This window comes from Rhineura floridana, chromosome 9, assembly GCF_030035675.1.
Source record: "Rhineura floridana isolate rRhiFlo1 chromosome 9, rRhiFlo1.hap2, whole genome shotgun sequence".
NCBI lineage: Eukaryota > Metazoa > Chordata > Lepidosauria > Squamata > Rhineuridae > Rhineura > Rhineura floridana.
The window spans coordinates 66,524,815-66,544,942 of NC_084488.1; the positions used below are offsets into that span (position 1 = coordinate 66,524,815).

General features: G+C 41.6%; 1 long non-coding RNA gene across 1 annotated transcript; it reads right to left on the reverse strand.

Moving 5' to 3' along the window:
- Positions 1-2,943: 2,943 nt before the first annotated feature.
- On the reverse strand, positions 2,944-10,723 carry LOC133364360 (uncharacterized). The gene is made up of 3 exons (XR_009757921.1): positions 10,642-10,723; positions 5,997-6,156; positions 2,944-2,992 (listed from the first exon to the last, which is right to left on the reverse strand). It is a non-coding gene; the product is annotated as an uncharacterized LOC133364360 (long non-coding RNA).
- Between the last annotated feature and the right edge of the window lie 9,405 nt (positions 10,724-20,128).

Sequence of the window (20,128 nt, forward strand, 5' to 3'; positions counted from 1 at the left end):
ACCTGGCACAGTTTGAACCCTGCAACCATCTTAAGGAATGGCTCATGACCCCGATACCTGAAAGACCGTTTACTCTCTTAAAAACCTGTCCAGACTTTGAGGTCATTGAGGGATGCCCTTGTCATGGTGCCACAGTTATCTGAGATGGGGAATGTGGCTTCTTTTGAGAGGGCATTGTCAGTAGTGGCACCCCAACTCTGGAATGCCCTCTCTTCTTAGGTGTGGTCAGTAACAATGCTAATGGAGTTTCGGTACCAGATAAAAATGTGTCTATTTACACAAGCATTTGGCTAAAGTGGTGCCCCTCACTTGGCTGATATAGTTATGTTGTTAGTAAATTATTTGATTTTATATTAAGTTGTATTTAATTGAAATACTGTTTTATTGGGACTTTCCTGTCTCCTCTCCCCTCCCCCCCCAAAAAAAATATGCTCTGGAGGGTCAGGAGAATCCCCAGAATGAAGGGGGGGGAGAGGGAAGATGGTTCCATTGGGCAAGCAGAAATGCTTGTGCTGATGGAATGATCTCCTGAACACTAAATTGAATACAAAACACCTTGTTCCTTGTTCTGAGGTTGTGTGAATAATGAAGAGTAGGCTATGAATAATTTAAGAAAACACATGAACAAACTAGAGTTGGCCCAATCAGTTGCCATGACCCAAGATCCTACGGGATTGTGTACACATGTGGAGCCATTCTCTTTGGTGTCAGGACTCAGGATAGAATATCTTGTGTGCCTCTCCCCCAGGGGTTTGGCATCTGCTGTGGAATTCCCACCTATACATTAGTATGGAACCAGTGGCTCTTTCCTGTTTCCAAGGCTTCAGTTCTAATCTAAGCCTCTGGCCTTGTTTTCAGGTTTGTAATGATACCTAGTATTTATTGAAATAAGCTGGATGTTGACAGGACAATATAATCAATAATTTCAGACAATAAATTAAGCTGTGACAATGCAGCAGTAACCTTCCTTCTTCAAATCTAGATAATGAAGAGGGTGACAAAGAGCAGCGAAAGGTGGGCAGTCGACACACACGACTGAGACCTGAAAGACAGTGGCAAGCAAACAGTCCTGGTTCAACTTCAGTTTGAGCTGGTGAATCAGCAGTGAGGTTGCCTTTGATATGTTCCATAGCCATGAACTTTTTATCAATTATGGATGTGAACTTTTTCACTCTGCTGGGTTATTTGTAAATATTCTGAAACTGTTCCCTGGTTCATACCAAGTTGCAATTTGAGAATGAAAAAAATGAATAAAGTTATATGAGGTTAGCTTCTCCTTCATCTATGGTTGACTGTTTGGTTTTGATACGTTTTTTCTGTCAATCTACCTCTTTAAACATTTGGTCAACTTTTGGTCATAAACTTCCTACCTCTCACCTCTGTTTAGCTACTAACTTTGCCATTAAAACTTTTCCAAAGATCATTCAGTGCTGATGAATTTCATGAGGACTTTAAAAATGCTGATGAATTTTCATGAGGACTTTCTTTTAAATCCCAAACTGATGTGGAAATGTGGAGAACTGAAGTTAAGACTGGAAAAAATGAGAAACAGAGAAAGTGAAATTGACAGATTATGCCATCCCTCACACTTCCTAGTGACATTCCCATCTAGGAGTGTCCATCATCTAAATCCTTCCAACTCCTGCCTGAGCTTGTGAAAGCCGAGTGTACATTTTCCTCATCTAGAATAATAAAAGAACTGCATGTGAAGTCTTGGGTTGGTGTCCTGGCTTCCACTGTCATCAGAAGAAAGTAATAGACCTCTTTCACATCATTAGCACCATCATCAGCATTCACATACAGCTTTCAAGTGTTCAAGGATTTCACATAAATTATCTCAATAAAGGTTTTCTGCCACTAAATGCTACAATAATTTCCAGAGCAGGATTTCCCCCCCTTTTTCAATAACCAGATAAATACAACTGTGTCAGGCATGATTTTATATATACGTGTATCTCTGACATCTCTGGTTTTCTTCAGCAAGAATCTCCTTATGCCTCCACTCAGCAGTTTCCACAATCCAGGTTTTGCAAAAAAAAAAAAATTACATCAGGTTCAGCAGCCAGCTTGGGTTGAAAAGAGCTTAGTCAGAGCCAGTAATACAGACATTGCAACTTACAGAAAAGGGGTCAGAAGGAGAAAAAAAGTTGTCATCGTATTAAATCAGAAGCATTGTAAATAAGGCAAATAGCTTTTGGTGGGGGGGCAATGGCAGGAGGAATTTAGTCACAAGTGTCCCTTCACGTGAGAGGATATTTGGCAAAGTCCTGCCTACTCTTTAAGTGTGACAATGTGGGGTCTGAGAGAGATGACCAACAGAGGAGCTAATAAGGAAAGGTGGGAAAAATAAAAAATGAAGCAATGTGCAGAAGGACCCCCTTACAAAGAAGGACTCCTGAGATGTTTGGACCCATCTCACGGAGGAGAACCAGTGTAGTAGTACATTTAAACCCCATAAAACGGAAAAGGAGATGCTTACTGAGCAGAACACACAGCCTCTTATGGGTGCAGTTCACAGTTTGGGAGTGCTGTTAGATCAGGTCCTCACTTTGGATGCCTAAGTCCCATCCTGATGTGCAGTTTAAGCTAAGGTATCAGCAGCAACCCCTCCCAGGCAGAGAGAGCCTGTCCACCATTATCCATGCCTTGCTAACATTCAGATTTTTGGGCCCAAGGGCACGTTTGGAATTTTGAAAAAGTGTTGTGGGTGCTACCAAAAACTGGTTGCCATGGGGCATGGCCAGTCACAAAATGGCAGTTGTGAGGAGTGACCAGTCACAAAATGGTGGCCATGGAGGCTCTGAAAATGTTGGTAGTGTCCCCCCATCTCTCTTTCTCCTCTTCCTCTCTCATGGTGCCTTCTCTCTTTCTTGACTCCCACACTATTCTACTTTCACCCTCCCTACTTTCTCCCTCCGCCACCCCCCCTGCCACAAGCTTACCAGGTGGTGGCAGCAGTACAGGATCTCTTTCTCTTCCTTACACAGACATTCTGGGGAAATAAAAATGGCAGGCATTTGGAGCCTCATCCAACACTGCTTTGCAACACACACAACCTCCCTGTACAAATATAAGATGGAAAAAAGCCATCTTGGAAGGAGCAGAAATTAGAGGGAATGGAGAGCTTTTCATGTGCTGTGGGAAATTTCCCTGGCATCACAGAACCTGCTGGTGCAGCACTGAGGAATTCTGGTTTACTGCACTAATTTATACATTTGCTTATTACACTATTCAACAAATTCTCAGGCTAGCTTAAAAAGAAGCAAAAATCACATTAAAAACACATTAAAATGACACAATTTAAAAGAGCAGCATAATAGCAACATGCAGAGATAAAACAAAAAAGCTATCCATAGAGGTAAAAAAATTGGATTTAAAAACCTGGGAAAATACAAGGGGGTTGGACTCAATGGCCTTATAGGCCCCTTCCAACTCTACTATTCTATGATTCTATGTATTTGCTTGGCACAGAAATAATTTCAGAGTAGGTGCTAGATGAGCCTCTTCGGGGAGAGCAATCGGGGGCCACTACAAAAAAAGGCTTTCCCTCAAATGATGCCACAAGAAGAAGGGCCTCTTTTGAATATCTTAATGTTTGGTCTGGCACATGTGGAGACAAGAAGTACTTCAGGTACTGTTGTCCCAAGCCCATGAAAGGGCCCTAATAGAAAAAACAACAACACTGACAAGTTTAGAAAGAAACTGGGAGAATAGTTGGTCAAGCATCAGCATAATAAACCATCTTACCCCTTATATACTCAGTCGATCACTGTGCTTTGTAGGTGAGGGCCTCCTGCAGATGCTGTCTTATCAGGAGGTCTATACCTTTAGTATAGTGGCACCTACCCTTTGGAATTCCCTCCCTTTAAATATCAGACAGGCGCCGTCTCTTATCTTTTTGGCACCTACTGAAGACCTTCCTCTTTCAACAAGCCTTTTAAGTAGAGACCTTATCCCAGTATGCATCTCTGTTGGAATTGCTTTTTAAGATGTTTTAAAAACTTTTTTTTAAAAGATGTTTTTAAAGATGTGTTGCTTTAATATGTTTTAAGGCTGTTTTGTTGTAACATATTTTAAAGTCTGTTTTTATGATGTTTTAGAGTGTTTTTAGTGCTTTTGTTTGCTGCCCCGGGCTCCTACGAGGAGGAAGGGTGGGATATAAATCTAATCTAATCTAATCTAACCTATAATCATATTGCATGGTCCCATTAACAGCATGACAGCTGTAGGTTGGACTGATTGCCCCATGTATTGCGGTAGTCTAATTTGGAGGTTATTAGAGCATGGAAAACTAAGGCCAAGTTACCTCCGTGCTGGTAGGGTGACAGGTGGTGCACCAGCCTAAGATGGTAAAAGGCAGTTTGTGCCACGAAAGCAACTTCCATCTCCCAGTGACAAGCAAGGCTGGCCCCAGACATTTTGCTGCCTGAGGCACAGCAGCAAATGGTGCTCTTATGCAAAGTCAAAGTGCAGAGTACCCAAGCCCAGCCTAGTTATTTTTGTACCTGGGGCAGAAAATCCCACGGACAACTTTCTGTGTCTCTGACAGTCAAAATACAATAATAATAATAATTTAAAAATCTAACCATTTTGCTGCCATTTCATGATACCCCACATTAGCCGCCTGAGGTGACTGCTTCACTCTGTGATAGTAATAGGGTTGGACCTGATGACAAGGATTGATGATCAATTAATTAATTAATTACGGTCAAGGACCAGTCCATACAGAATGGATCAGCAAGTACTCCTAGATTGCAAACATTTATCTATGGATTATGGAAGGGGAGAGATTATATAATTAGCACTGGCCAACATGCCTTATACTGAGACTGACGGATGTTCCATCTAGCTCAATATTGTCTACACTGACTGGCAGGAGCTCTCCAGGGTTTCAAACAGGATTCTTTCCCAGCTCTGCCTGGAGATGCTGGGGACTGAGCTTGGGCCTTTTGCATGCTCTGCTATTGAGCTCAGATCTTTTGCCACTGTCAGAGATGAGTCCTGGGTAATTCAAAATAAGCTACAAATTCTGCCAGTTAGAAATTTAGTTTAGGAATATCTTAGTTTGTGGTTGCATCATGCAGACAACTTGGCTAATGGATGATTATGAATTGATATATTGTGTTTTAACTAGCATTTCAAACCCAGTCCATATTGGTTTTTCAAATCAGGAACATGAGGTGATAATCTTTACTGATCCATTTCCTGTCAGATATTTTAAAATTGTTCTCTGAATGTAGGGCAAATGTTACATTTCTCTGGCATGCATTTGTTAGCACTGCTTCATTCCCTGCTCTGTCAAGTAGATAACAGAATCTATGTGGCTGGGGTAATCCAGAGATGTAATCCATTTTGGGTTATGCAGTCCCCCTTCTTTTCAGCATGAGGATGCTCCTAAGTAATCTGTTTCCAACAGGTTTGTTTTTTTTAAGTCCCTGAAATATCTTGGAACCTTCCAAGAACTCAGAAATGTTTGATGCATCATAATGCCCACTTCTTTCTCTGCCAGGGTTAGTGGCGTAATAAAGTTTTGCTGTCTGAAATTATGAATGGGAACAATTGGATTATGCGATAATGGAGGGGAATCTTGTTCAGTTGATCCTTCCACTACAATTTTACATGCTTTTGGGGTTTCATCAGTAATTAGCATAATGGACTTGGCCTTGATTTGCAGAAGAAAACAGTCATAATGCCTTAACATTTTCTATGGCAACATTCTGTGTAACATGTATTTTAGCTTTCACATCTAAATTATGTTGTTTTGTGGTCTTGACCTGCCTGTCTAGATTAGGTAACATCACATTTAAGAGGAGGCTGGGTGGGAGAGAGACAATTTATTATCAATACATTAAATAGCACCCTCCGTTTATTAACAGCTGTATCCATTACAGAAACATTCCCAAAGTATTTCCTGCAGTACTGGCATTATTGCTAGCTAAAGAGCAGTCTAGAAAGTATGACAATTTCTCCTGCTGTCATTAATCTAGCGAGCTCACCTTTAAAATGTCCATCCTTTTGGCTTTATTCTCCCCTTTGGCATTCTGTCCGTAACTTTTTGCTCTTTTTAGCCTTTTTTTTTTAAAGCTACCTAAGTGGATGAAGTAGGACATGCTCTAGTCCTCAGATTCATGTTCAATGGAGCAGGAGCAGAAGACTCTAAAAAGAAGAATAGGAACTTCTTAATGAAAAAAAATGAGAGCTCCATGTTCCAGAATATTTCTGTAACAATTTACATCCCACTGAGATCAATAGGATTTACCTGTGTGGCAACATGTTTTAGATATGGACCTTAACATTGCTGGCCCACTGTAAGAAATAATAGTAATAAAATATTCATTTGAAAGTGCTACATATATTAATATCCATATATGATTTCTCATGAATTGTTGAAGACTTTCATACCAATTCAGTAGCAGCTACAAGATATGGGCAAACAGGACATATTTACCAGAAACATCTGTATTTCTATCCCTCCCCCCTTACACCAACCTACAGCCTAAATGGGAGAGAACTGAAAACATGATAGCCAGTTTCACTAGATCTTCTTGTAGCAAATGGTGCTGACTTTAAGTTGAAATTATTTTTCATGGAAAAACTGTTTGAAACAGATGCTGTTGTCCCTTTTTTTAAAAAACAACAACCAAATGTTACATTTCTTACATACAAAGGGCCTTATACTAAGTTAGACCGTTGGTCTATCTGGCTCCATATTGTCTATACTGACGGGCAAGAGTCTCTCCCAGCCCTACCTGGAGACAACAGAGATTGGACCCAGAATCTTGTACATGCAAAGCTACACAGAGCTACAGCCTTTCCCTCACAAAAACCAGTGGTTATTTAGACAGAAAAGAAGCTGCGATGGAGTCAAAATTCTGCTTGGACCAGGGAGAGACTGTGAGTGTCATGACTGCCTTTACAGGGAAGAGACCCTCAAGAGAACTCTTGGTGGATACTGGGAGTAGACTTCACTAAGCACCATTGCTGTACATCAGTTTTCCATTTCAATGAGATTGGTATGGAACTCCCACTTCTTCTCAAAAGGATTTCCTATTTACTTGGAAATACGTATGTGCTAAACACTAGTTCATAGTAGAATTTCATCACCTATCATTATTTCGGTCATTATTACAGAAACAGTAGTCTTTAGTTATGCTTGTAGTAGCCAGGCTCATCTACTGCCAGGCTTTATTTCTGCCTCCCCTATTTAAATATATAGAAGCATTAGATAGCTGTATTGGCTGCAGATGTAATGGATTTATTTAACTAGCCCACCAGTGTGACAAGTTTTATTTATTTTCATTTCCCAATTGTAATGATAATATAAATCAGCAGCAAGCCTGAGCAACCAGGATTGGGGGGGGGAGGGAAGAGGCAGAAGAATAAGCACTGAAGATGCTCCAGCACTAGCAAACTATACACTAACCCTAGTGGGTTGCAGCAGTCACACTGACATATGGCTAACAAGTGGTTTAATAGGATAGGTAAATGTAGGGTAGCCTTCCCCAACCTGGTGCCCTCCAGATATTTTGGACCACATAATAATTGGATTCAAAATGCAGCTAGTACAACTAAGAATAGAGTGTGGGAAGGATGTGGCATCATGTTAGAATACTTAGTCCCACTGATAAACAAGGGCCTCAAAGTGAGATCCTTCTTTCAAGTATATTTATTGTTTATTTAGAATGCTAATATCCTGCTTTATAACCTCAAGAGGCTCTCAAAGGAGATCACAAAAGATTTGCACAATGCAATTATATCCAAGTGGAGTATCAGAAATAGACAAACCATATCGTGCAAGGATTATTCAAGCAACATTTCCTGTCTTCATCCTTGGTCTTCCCTGGTGTCAACTTTAGCTAGGCCAGCCTTTGTCAACCTGGTGCTGCCCAGATGTTTTGGCACTGCCCAGATGTTTTGTAATATAACTCTCATCAGCCCCAGCGAGCACAGCCATAGTCCAAAACATCTGGAGGCCACCAGGCTGGTGAATGCTGCGCTAGGCAACAGCTCCTACCAGTAGTGTAGTGGCAAATCCAGACATGCAGGGTCACTTCATTATAGCCCCCTCCAGTCCTTTTTTCCCCTGCTGTGTTGTGAATGAGATCCTTGTTAATGCCTTCTCCCACAACAACAGACATTCTAGGAGCCAATAAGCATGAAGGGGGAGTGTGTTAGCTACTGAGTGGCTGACTCGCCTCCTTTCACACTGATTGGCTTCAATCAGCAGGAAAGGACAACAAAGCATATTAGAAGACTCTTCTCAGTGGCTAGCACACTACTCTTCGATTCTGATTGGCTCATAGGATGCTGGAGACATAGCAGCCCTGCTGGAACCCTGCTCCCAAAAACGCAAGGGGTCTATGCCCCTCCCCCCCGAGATCCTGGGAGACTACACCCCTGGCTCCCACTTCCCTTGCTGGCAGTGCTTCAAAAATTGAGGATTACTTGAAAGTGGTTCTATGTTCTGCAGTTGAGAACAGTTCTCACACATTTACCTGGGAGTAAATCCTAATCAATACAATGGAGCTGAAAAGACATGCCAACCATTATTCCTATTATAGCATTAACAAGGTGAAATAAATTAGCTTTAATCACAAAACAACTTACTTTTGTTAATTTATGTGTTTACTGGCATTCCCCTTATTATAACCCTTTTTTAAAAAATTAATTCAGTGTTCAGTTGAATGGTGAAATTACAATGACTCTGAAGTGAAGGGAATATCAGTCTGATTCTCACTTTCAAAGTAATTGTTATCACTTTAAAGTGTACTATGCAAATCACTAACACAGAGGTCTCACCCTGCAGTCAGAGTTCATTTTAGGCCACCTATTTGACATTAGATTCAAACCGTGCATCAGTTATTCACAACTGCAATCCCCTCCCTGCTCCCCAGTCGGACAGGTGATTCTCACATCTACAATAACCGCTAATGGTAATGATTGAATCAGCCTTTGATATGCATATTGTGTCCCTTTCTTATTCTCCTTGATACCTACACTTGTGTAGATTTGAACTTTCATATCCTTTCTGTATTATGCAATAGACCAGAGGTCACACATGTTTCTCTGCTTTGAATAATACATCTCTATGAAGTCTTGGTATATTAACTGTTGGAAAATTTGTTTCTGTAATTTTAATATTTTATCATTTTTTGTCCTAAGTAGATGACCTTAACTAGTTGCAGTTCATTTCATTTTTTTTCTGCTTAAATATTTTAAAGACTTCAAAGTACAAATATCAATCATATTGGGTATAAAAAAAAAATCCAAACTTGAGATTTGGGTTATTTAATTGCAATTGTCAAGCTGTATTTCAATTATTTCTTTCCTTTTCCTTTTCCCCTGCACAGTTTTTATTCTTTTGCTACATAGATTTCAGCCATAGTACCAAAATTCTAGAATCTCAGAGACCTGATGTATCCCAGCCTAATTGGCAAAGGATCATCCAACGTGCCTAATTGCATACTGTCCACAGTTCTGGCATCTTGTGTGGTAAGAAGTCACAGCAAAATGAAGAACAGGCATCAAATCCAGGAGATTATTTTTTATTTATAGAGCATCACCAGTGTTTATGGCACTTTGCTGAATGCAACAGAATAGCTCCCTATTCCAAGGAGCTTAGCAGGGCCAGTGAAACACATTGTGCCACCTGAGGTGGACCACCACCACCTTCCCCTGCCTCCTGCCACCTCCACTCCTCCCCTGTCACCACCTCCTGCACCTCCTCCCTGACTTGCTACTCACACTGGGGCCATCTATACTGTGGTCTGAGGAAGTGGTCATTCCTTAAGAATGAAACATTGTGGATGAGGCAACCCCATAGACGACTTGTGCCACTGCCGCTTTGCTACAACAATGCCAAAGCCAATTTAAAGTTTAATAGCCTACATCACCCACAATGCCTCACTCTGAGGAAGTACTCTTTCCGCAGAGTGAGTTGTGGTGGGCCTGGAGTGCCAACAGCTCCTTCCTTCACAGCAGTGGTGCTCCACTTTGGGTGGATAGGAAGCAGCTGCTGCCACAGCAACAGTAAATTTAGCTAGTCTCAGTGGCAGGTAGGGATGGGATCCATTGCCCAATGCTGGCTTGAAAGCATTCTGTCGACCTAACAGGCCAGTATTGGTTTGAATTCATTCTTTGTCCGCTAGCTACTGGTTTTACCAATCCATTATTTCCCTCACAGAAAATTGATATTAATATTGATATTTTTAAAGGAAATCCAATAATCTTAAAGGAAATAGCCATATTTTGAAAGGGAATATCAACAAATGAAAGGAAATATCCATTTAATTATTGTTCATAATAATATTTTAGCGGCAATTTTTTTTAAAAAAATTGAAAATAGCAACAGAAAATTGCTGAATAAAAATCCAAGTTGACCCACAAAAATTAATGAGCCTATGTTAGTCAGGTCTATTGATGCGCCATAAGTCGTAATCGACTTGAAGGAACATAACAACAACAAACAACAAGAGTTGGACACCACTTTGTGGCAACAGGCATCTTGGTTTCATTACACTTGGGGAAAGCAAGATGGATAGACATGGCCAAACACTCAGGAACACATGCTATGATGATGCCATGGAAAGGCAGAAAGTGAGAGTTTCTTCGTCATAGCACTTCATGCATAAAATTCCTCACCTACAGAGGTCCACAAGAAACAGCCCTGTGCAACTTTGCTGGTGGGTGAAAATACATTTATACAGATAAGCTTTCCCAGCTGCTGCTAATAGGTGGGAACTTGTGTTATTCAAAGATGCTGCTGTTCTTGTTGCAGTGATGCTCTTTTATGAGCTCAGGGAAAGTAACCTGATTAAAAAGAGAACACAATGGGAAGAATTATTTCAAACTTGATTCATTTATTGCATTTTTGGAATGACAAATATGGTGATAATCCAAATTCATACAGCTTTTTTTGTGCTGCAATTTAACTATATTTTTTTTAAAAAATAAATGGAATACCTTACAATTTGCTGCCTGATTCTTTGATTATTTTGCTTAATTTAATGCTGTGGAATAGCATAGCCTGTTCTTTCCCTATGCAAAGACAACATAAGCGGCACTCTTTCTTAAATCAGTATCTTTATTCAGTCCTCCCTTATTTGCCTACTTTCCAAAGTAAATAATTCCATAATCATCTCAATTTCAGAATAAATATTTGTGCTATGAGTGTTTTCAAATAAGATTTAAATAATCCTTTTAGTGTTTCCCCACTACTCAGAAATGGCTTTCAACATACCTAGCAATACCTCCTGCTTTTTGGGAATATAGGCCAGCTTGCTCTGTGTGGCTCCCTTATTTATTTATTTGATTTATTTGTAGCTTTCCTTTTCCTAAATGCATCTTGTGTGTAACAGTGTTGAAGTCATAAACTCCATTAGGCAGATTATAACCATCTTTGTATCTCCACCCCTCCCAACATTATTGGCTACTAAAAGCTGTCTGGAATAACCTCTCTGCAGTCCTTCAGAAAATGCTAGGTTTTGATTATTCCATAGTTGACCATATAGAAGAGCTAGAAAAGGTGCAGAGAAGGACAATGAAAATCATCAAAGGATTAGATCACCCTCTGTATGAGGAAAGTCTACAGCAGAGGTGGAAAACAATCTAGCTGTTGTTGAATTACAATTCCCATTGGCCATTCTGGCTGGGGCTGTTAGAGTCTAGCTGCATCTGGAGGGTCACAGGTTCTTTATCCCTGGTCTACAATGTTTGGAGTTCTTTTAGTTTAGAGAAAAGGAACCTAAATGGGTGATTTGATACAGACATAAAATCATTTTTACGGTCATATAACAAAATGTCTTATAGCTTTTATTCAATTTGGTTTAGTTTTACTTCATATGCTGTTACAAAAGAAGATGGATAGAGACCATGTACTTCACACAGAGATTTGTGGAGAGTTTTGTTTGATGGAGATATGACTTGTATTTTTTAAGTATGGAGCTTAACACTGTACTCTTTGGGGGAAGTCCTTGTTTGACTTGTGTGAAAAGCAATAAAATAAACACCTTGCTGAAGCTAAGCGTGTCTTGGTCTGGTCAGAATTTGGAGGGAAGATTTTCTGAGAGCCATGTGTACCCCACCTTAGGTTCCATGATGGAAGAAATGTGGTGTAAACAAACAAATAGAATTCAGAGTTGTCTAATGAAACTGTTTGGCAGGAAATTCCTTCGCACAGCTATCACAAGATGTGGAAATTGTCACTAGCTGAGATGGCTTTAAAAGAAATTAGAAAAATGTTTGGAGGATAATGTTATAAATAGCTACATGGAACCTTCAAGTTCAGAAGCAGTAGGCCCAGGAGTGCAGTTGTTCGGGGGGGGGGTGTCATAGACCTGTTACTTTTTTGGGAGGAGGGTCCCAGCCAGCACCCTCTGTACAAGCCAATTAGCATGAAAAGAGAGCATGTTAGCCACTTAGAGTCCTTCTCCCTTCCTGCTGACTGGAGCCAAACAAAGTGAAAGGAGGTGAGTCAGCCACTGAGAAGACTCTTCTCTAGCTAACACACCTCCTCTTTCATGCTGATGTTTCCTACAGATGTCTCTTGCATTATTTTTTTATTTTATTATTTAGTTGCATTTCTAGACCGCCCTATAGCTAGCAGCTCCCAGGGCGGTGTACAACATGATAAAACCACAATATTTAAAATACAGCAAGTGTGTATTGCGCAGACAATATAAACATTATATAAACAAAGTGAAAGAAAACTAAAAAAAATAAGATTAAAAGCTTAAATACTTTAAAATGCCTGGGTGTCAGCAGGTGTAGTGGAATGTGGACTTGAAGATGACATGGAGAGCAAGGGAAATGAGGAAAAGTGGAAAAGGGGTGTGGCTGTGAGGGGGTATGGTGTGATTATCATGAAGCAGCCCTGCACTTCTGAATTCGCCACTAGACTACTGAGTAGGTCTTTAAATATCAGTTGCTGCAGAGTGACAATGGGAGAGGGGTCTTTCCTTCATGTCCTGTTTGTGGACTTCTCAGAGACATCTGGTTGGCCACTGTGGGAAAGAAGGTGCCAGACTAGATGTAACATTGGTCTGATCCAGCAGGGCTCTTCTATGAGAATGTCTCTTTACAAGTTCTTTCAGGCAGTCTCCTATCCAGGGAGCTTACAGGAGAATTGCTCCATGTGCAGTCATACAATTCCCTGGGCCTGGATACCATCCTATGCATGTTTACTTAGTAAGACCCACTACATTCAATGGTATTTATTCCCATGTAAGTATGCATAGGTTGCAGGCTTAGAGTGTTAGTCAAGTCCCAAGTCAACAATGGATTTACTGTGAACAAGGCATTACCTTGCTCAGAATCAGGACCTAGCTGATATAGGGTTGGTGTCATGGAGGGTTGAAAATTTAGGGGTGAGTGTGATGTTCCTATATTAATGTATATATGGTAAGTGTTGTTGTTTTAGAAGATACATGGTAAGTGGAGTGAAAGAGGGGGAGTGAATGGGCAGTAGAATGCGAGATGATTGGCTGAGTGTGGAATCTGGGGGGGAAGAAGAGAAAGAGGTGGATGTTGATAGGTGGATGTGGTGTGGGTTTGAGAGAGTTGTTTGCCAGGAGAGAGTGGAGAAGGAGGGAGGTGGAGTTCGGATTAGTATTGAGTAAAACCATATGCTTATGTGCCTTAAGAAGAAATCTTGTTAATCTTGTTAGCTTTGTTATCTGTAATAAATACTTAATTTGGTTTACCAAAGGCCTGATCCTTGGCTGGGGTTTCACAGACCAGAAGGGAGGGTAAGGTAATGACCAAGGCTGAAGGGGAACTGTAACAAATGGTGGCAGCGGTGAAGAGAATAACAATACCAGTATTCAGAGTCTCTGGGAATACTAGTATTGGGACGTTACTGGTGGTTGCCTAGCAGGGGGATCTGTTGAGATCTGTGCTAGAGCGGATAGGTAAACCATAAGAGAGTGCGGTCCGGACTGGTGGAGTCCCTGGTGGTGCCTAGAGACAGGCAGTAACCACAAGCAGGTAGGAACCTGACAGGGAGAGCCAGGGAAGGACGCATCACAGTGAGGTTGTAGAAAGTATGTTTTATTACACCCACGTCTCCCCCCCACCATGTTCCTTCCTTTCCTGCCTTCCTATTTATGAGGAGAATACGTTGCAAAGACGTTTTGATTCCTGCCAAAAATTCTGAGGTAGGGCTTGCTTATTGTGTCAATTTCACAGTTCAGTTCTTGCAAACAGAAAACATCTTTTGGTTAGAGATCCCCCCCTCCATTCCTATGGTAACATAAGTAGTTTGCCAGGCCCACCCTTAATATCCGCTGTGCCATCCCTGCCCACTCCACCTTTGAACTTCATGTGATAATCAGAAAAGTCTGAATGGGGCTTCTAGGCCTATTGAGTGGGAACAGCTGCAGCCCTAGAGGGACTGAAGAAGACCTGCCCTGGGAGTGAGTCTCTGAGCATCTGGGTGCTTGCTTCCATTTAGACTCCTTTTTTCTAACCCATTCCAGTCTGGGTTCAGGCCTGGTTATGAGACTGAATCAGCCTTGGTCACCCTGATGGATGATCTTTATCGGGAGAAGGACAGGGGGCCTGCAACCCTGTTACTCTTCCTTGATCTCTCAGCAGCTTTTAATACCATTGACCATGGTATCCTTCTGGGCCAACTTGGTGAGATGGGTATCAGAGGCACTGTTTCACAGTGGTTCCGATCCTATCTCCAGGATTGTTTTCAGAGAATAGCATTGGGTGATTGTCTTTCTGCCCCCTGGCAGTTGTGCTGTGGGTACCATCTTGTCCCCTGTGCTGTTTAACATCATTATGAAGCCCTTGGGAGCAGTCATCAGGAGATTTGGGGTAAGGTGTCAGCAGTACGCTGATGATACCCAGCTCTATTTCTGTGTAACATCTGGATCGGGAGAGGCCATGCAAGCCCTGGACTGCTGCCTGGACTCGGTGGTGGGCTGGATGAGGGCCAATAAACTGAGTCTGAATCCTAGGAAGATGGAGAGGCTGTGAGTTCAGATAATTGCTCAGTTGCCTGCTTTGGATGGGGTCATACCCCCTCTGAAAGAACAGGTCTGTAGCCTGGAGGTGCTTCTAGATCCATCTTTATCGCTAGAGGTCCAGGTGACCTCAGTGGCTTGGAGCGCCTTTCACCAGCTTCAGCTGGTAAGACAGCTGCAACTGCTTCTGGACAGAGATAGTCTGATCACTGTTGTCCATGCCCTGGTAACCTCCAGGCTGGATTACTGTAATACGCTCTATGTGGGGCTGCCTTTGAGGTTGGTCTAGAAGCTGCAGCTGGTGCAAAATCTGGCGGCGAGACTGCTCACGGGGCAGGGTATCACCAACATGTCACCCCACTGCTGAAAGAATTGCACTGGCTGCCTATTTGCTACTGGGCCAAGTTCAAGGTTCTAGTTTTGGTTTACAAAGCCCTATACAGCTTGGGACCAGGATACCTGAAAGACCATCTTATCCCTTATATACCCAGTCGATCACTGCACTCTGTAGGCGAGGGCCTCTGCAGATACCATCTTATCAGGAGGTCCGTTCTGCACAACGTAGGAAACAGACCTTTAGTGTGGCAGCACCTACCCTGTGGAATTCCCTCCCTTTAAATATTAGGCAAACGGCATCTCTTTTTTGGTGCCTGTTGAAGACCTTCCTCTTTCAACAAGCCTTTTAAGTTGAGACCTTATCCCAGTCTGCTTCTGTGTTGGAATTGCTTTTTAATATGCTTTTAAACCTTTTTATAAAAAAACAATATGTTTTTTAACCTTTTTTTAAAAAAAAGTCTCCAAGGCTTTTTAAAGGAATGTTTTTAAAGTTGTTCAGATGTGTTTAGTGTCTGTTTTTATGATGTTTTAAAGTGTTTTTAGTGCTTTTGTTTGCTGCCCTGGGCTCCTGCTGGGAGGAAGGGCGGGATATAAATCAAATAATAAATAAACAAACATGCCTAGAAATCTTGCCGTTTGGAACCCTGGGTCACATTCGCACCATATGCTTAAAACATTCTCATACCACTTCGTCCAAAAAATCCTAGGAGCTGTAGTTTCTTAAGGGTGCTAACCTTAAAGACTAACAATGCTCATCACTATTAATAAGCTACAGTTCCCAAGATTCTCTGTTAATGTGGTATAAGAGTGCTTTAAATATATGGTGTGGATGTGACCCTGATTGCACAAGGTTCCTAATCACGGGGAGTCTTCAGGCAGCGCAATCCAAACCTCCAAGCCGTTGTGCTAGAAGAGGTTTGGATGAGGTGGAACTGTCTCTCCTCCCAGTTCTGTCTAGCTGTGCCAGGCTCTGCCAGTGGGGAGGCTTCACCACTGTGGATGTTCCTGTTCCCCCCTCCAAAACTCCAGGTGGGTGGAGGAAGCTGAGCCAACCTGGAGCTGAAGCAGTAAACATACAGACTTTTTCTGCCCCCTTCCACCCTGATGTAGGCTTAGTCCCAGTGGTATACCGGGAGCATTTAGACACCTTTAAACTGGCTTTCCTAGTGACCTCCCGGGATGCTGGGTTAACGAAAGAGATAAAGATTCTCTGAAAGGCCCCTGAATATGTCCTAGACTGTATTAGGAAAAGCAGGATAAAATTTGTGGTAAACAGTTACGTCATAGAGTCATACAAAATCTATTATAATTTAAGCTTTTATCCACCCATATTGAGAACTGGTGTAGTGTAGCGTAGTATGAGCCAGAATATCCCAGTTCATATCTCGCCATGTGACTTTGGGCAAGCTGCCACCACGTGCAGTACAGACTACAAACAATGACTGGAAATCAGTGTTCTCTATCCATTCAAGAAATATTAGTCAATTAATTATATGAGTTTTAGTGAATGAGTTAATTACCTAATCTGCCTATTAATAAAATAATCATTTTGAAGAGGAAATACATACTCCCAAATGTCTGCCTTACCCCACAAATTACAGTGCACACCATCGTAGGAGAAGCATTATTTCCTATGTGAGATAAGGCAAACACTTCTGAGATTATGATTTATATTAGGGATGTGCTAGAATTCTGCCCAATTCAGATTTGGTGCCAAATTTTCCATTAAGTTCTTTATTCTTTATCATTGCTGATCAGATATTTATGTAGTGATTTTCCACAGCTATTCTCTCAAATGGATTATTTTATTTTAAAAATCTCTCTAAAATATCAAAATTAAGAAAGATGATTACATCAATATTTCATTTCAAAATATTGATATTAATATCACTATTTTTGTGAGGGGAAAAACAGACCAGTAAAAGCATTGGCTAGCAAACAAAAAGCAAACTCAAATAGATACCGGCCTATTAGGTCAATGGAATGCTTTTGAACCAACACTGGCTAATGGATCCCATCCCTAATTTATATCCAGTGCTGCATGTGCAGAGTTCTGTTTGTGCAACAGGACTTCACCCTCCTCTCCTTGCACATTCTCCAAACTGCTCTGGAGGGTCCCTCAACCCTTAGAGCAGATTTTGAGGGTGTTGGGAGGGCTGCAGAAGAGAGGAAAGGGAAGTTCTGTTGCACAAGTGGAAGTCTGCTGCAGTAGCAGAACAGCAGAGTTGGATACAAACCAGTGCCGGCCACCCTCAATTTTAATATGTTATAAATACAGATAATCTGCTGCTTCATTAATTAGGGGCATCTTTTTAATCGATCAAAAGTTTTAAAACTGAATAATCTGACCGATAAATCCATGTCATTGCAACCCTAGTGAGAACCTAAACATAATGCATGTGAAGTGCATTAAGAACTAGAAATGTGCTATAGGCATGCTTGGTATTATTAGCAAAGGAGAATTGCAAGTCGATACTGAGGAGGCGCACGTTACCCCTCTTTTCCAAGTGCCCAGCCGATCAAAAAACTGGTGTAAAGTACTTTTGCCGGGTCTTGTGTCTGCTGTTTTTCAGATGTCTGCCCCACCCTTGACCTTAAATTGTTTCTGAGTTATCTTTCTGCAGCCTGGCACATGTAATCATGATTGCTCTGGACACCTGCTAGTCAGTGATTAATGGGGCTGGGGAAAAAAATTATTCAGGCAGGCCTGAAATGACTTTTGGACTTCAGAGGTGAAGGAAGGTTGTCTTCTTAGAGCAGCCTATCTAGGGACCTTTGAATTTTTTCCAGTAGTAGGAAGAACTCTTTTAATGCTGCATGTGCCTACGTTTGTTGACATCTGGAACTAGCATCCAAATAGCAGAGAATAGAAGAGGACACTACAATCCTTATAGACTGTTTTCTGTAAGAGATATGCCAGCAAACCTATGAGGGTTCTCTCCTTGGTAGGCCAATACAGGGAGTGATGAATGTGATCTCTGCAAGCCATGGGACACTTTCTGTTAAGCCACAAATGGATCAACACACCTGCAGACATTAGGCACACAAAGTAATTTTTGGTTCTTGATTAAATATACCTAAAGTCCACATGTTGGAATTTTAATAACTACGACAAGCAATTGTGATGTCTTAGTCTCCTGTGGTGCTCCACGTGGACACAGAGAGAGCCCCAACTGTTATGATTCAAATCCCAGCATTCAAGTGAAGGTCCATGTATACAGTTGACTGGGGACAATAGCATCTGTGTATACACAGCCACGGATCATTAAAGCAGGACGAGTCAATTAGCCTTTTGTGACATTCCATCCTGAGCCTGTGAAGTAATTTTTGAATACTTTAGGGGCTATTGTCAAAAGGACAGTATAGGGAGGGCAAAAACAGAAAACATCTGATTTATAAACACTTCAGTGTTCAGGTGTTTGATGTCTTGCTGTGGAGGAAAAAGGGATTTTACAAAAACTATAAAAATTAACCTTTATGTATTACACACCATGAAAAAGCAATAGAAAGTAGTCCAAGGCTACATGTCTCATTTGGTCTGTCCACTAATACCTTCAGCAGGAAACATTATGAATAAGTGCAGAGGGCAAGCCTCAAAGCCTGGGAGGGACAAAAGGATTACTGAAAAGGTCTCAATCTTTCCCAAGAGTGGCAAATAAGTTGTTTCAACTTAGTATATGGTGCATCACAATTAGTCAGATAATAATTAGTCATCACCCATTAATCACTCAGTAGCCTTATTTTTACTTATGTATTATATTATCAAGCAACTGGGTGTGGGAGGGTTGATTTTGACTGGAGCAGCAATACTGAGGAGGGTGTGTGTAATGTTTTTTCCTGCTAACCATTCTTCCAATTGAGATCATACTCACCCACTCAAAACTGGCATTAGCCCCACTTGAGAGAGAGAAAAAGAGGCAAGGCACAAATACAAAAGGTACCCCTCCCTCCCCCCTGTCTTCTAACAGTGAAGGCTGGTCTATAAGGGCAAGTGGGGCAATGCCCCACCAACCTCAGTCTGCCCTCAGCTGGATCCCACTTGCCTGTCCTCTTACAACCAGTCTAGGGGGTGGCACTGCGTGTCAGCTTCCTCCTCCTCAATCTCAGTGTTACCCTTGTAGAACTCAGCAGAGAGGAGGATGGGGGCAAATGCAGAATTAGTTGTCTCTGGCTCCACCGTTCGTTGGCCTCTTTGCCTTCCGCCCCCAGTCCCAATGGACACCAGCTACCACTGCCTCCAGAGATGCTAGTAGCAGTTCTGGGGTGATTAACACTGGGAAAATAGCACTAGAGGAAAGGGTTACATTTTCTCTCTGCCAGAGGTGCTGCTTTCCCAGAACTGCTTTGAGTTAAAAAAATAAATAAACCCAACATGAGGAGATCTAATAATATATCTCCTACCTCCCAAGTTGCACCAAAACAACATACAGTGGGAACTCCTTATAACATGGGTCAGGCGATGAAGGATGCACCCGCATTATAGGGTTCCACGTTATAATGAAAACCATGGTACTGTACACAGTATTGTAGTTAGGAGACATCATCATACCCACAGTATATCCGAATCTGCAGTACAGCAAACTGCATTATAACAAGCTTCCACAGTATGGAATCTCCAGCCTACACTTGTACTCCTAGTTGCAGGGTGAAATGATACCTCCCAGAATGACTGACACATTAGGGACTGGATTATCTCCCATGGTCACATCCATAACATACATTTGAAGTACATTTAAAGCTCAGAGCTTCCCACAAGTATCCTGGGTTGTTAACAGCACTGGGAATTCTAGCTCTGTGAGGGCTAAACTACAGTTCCCAGGATT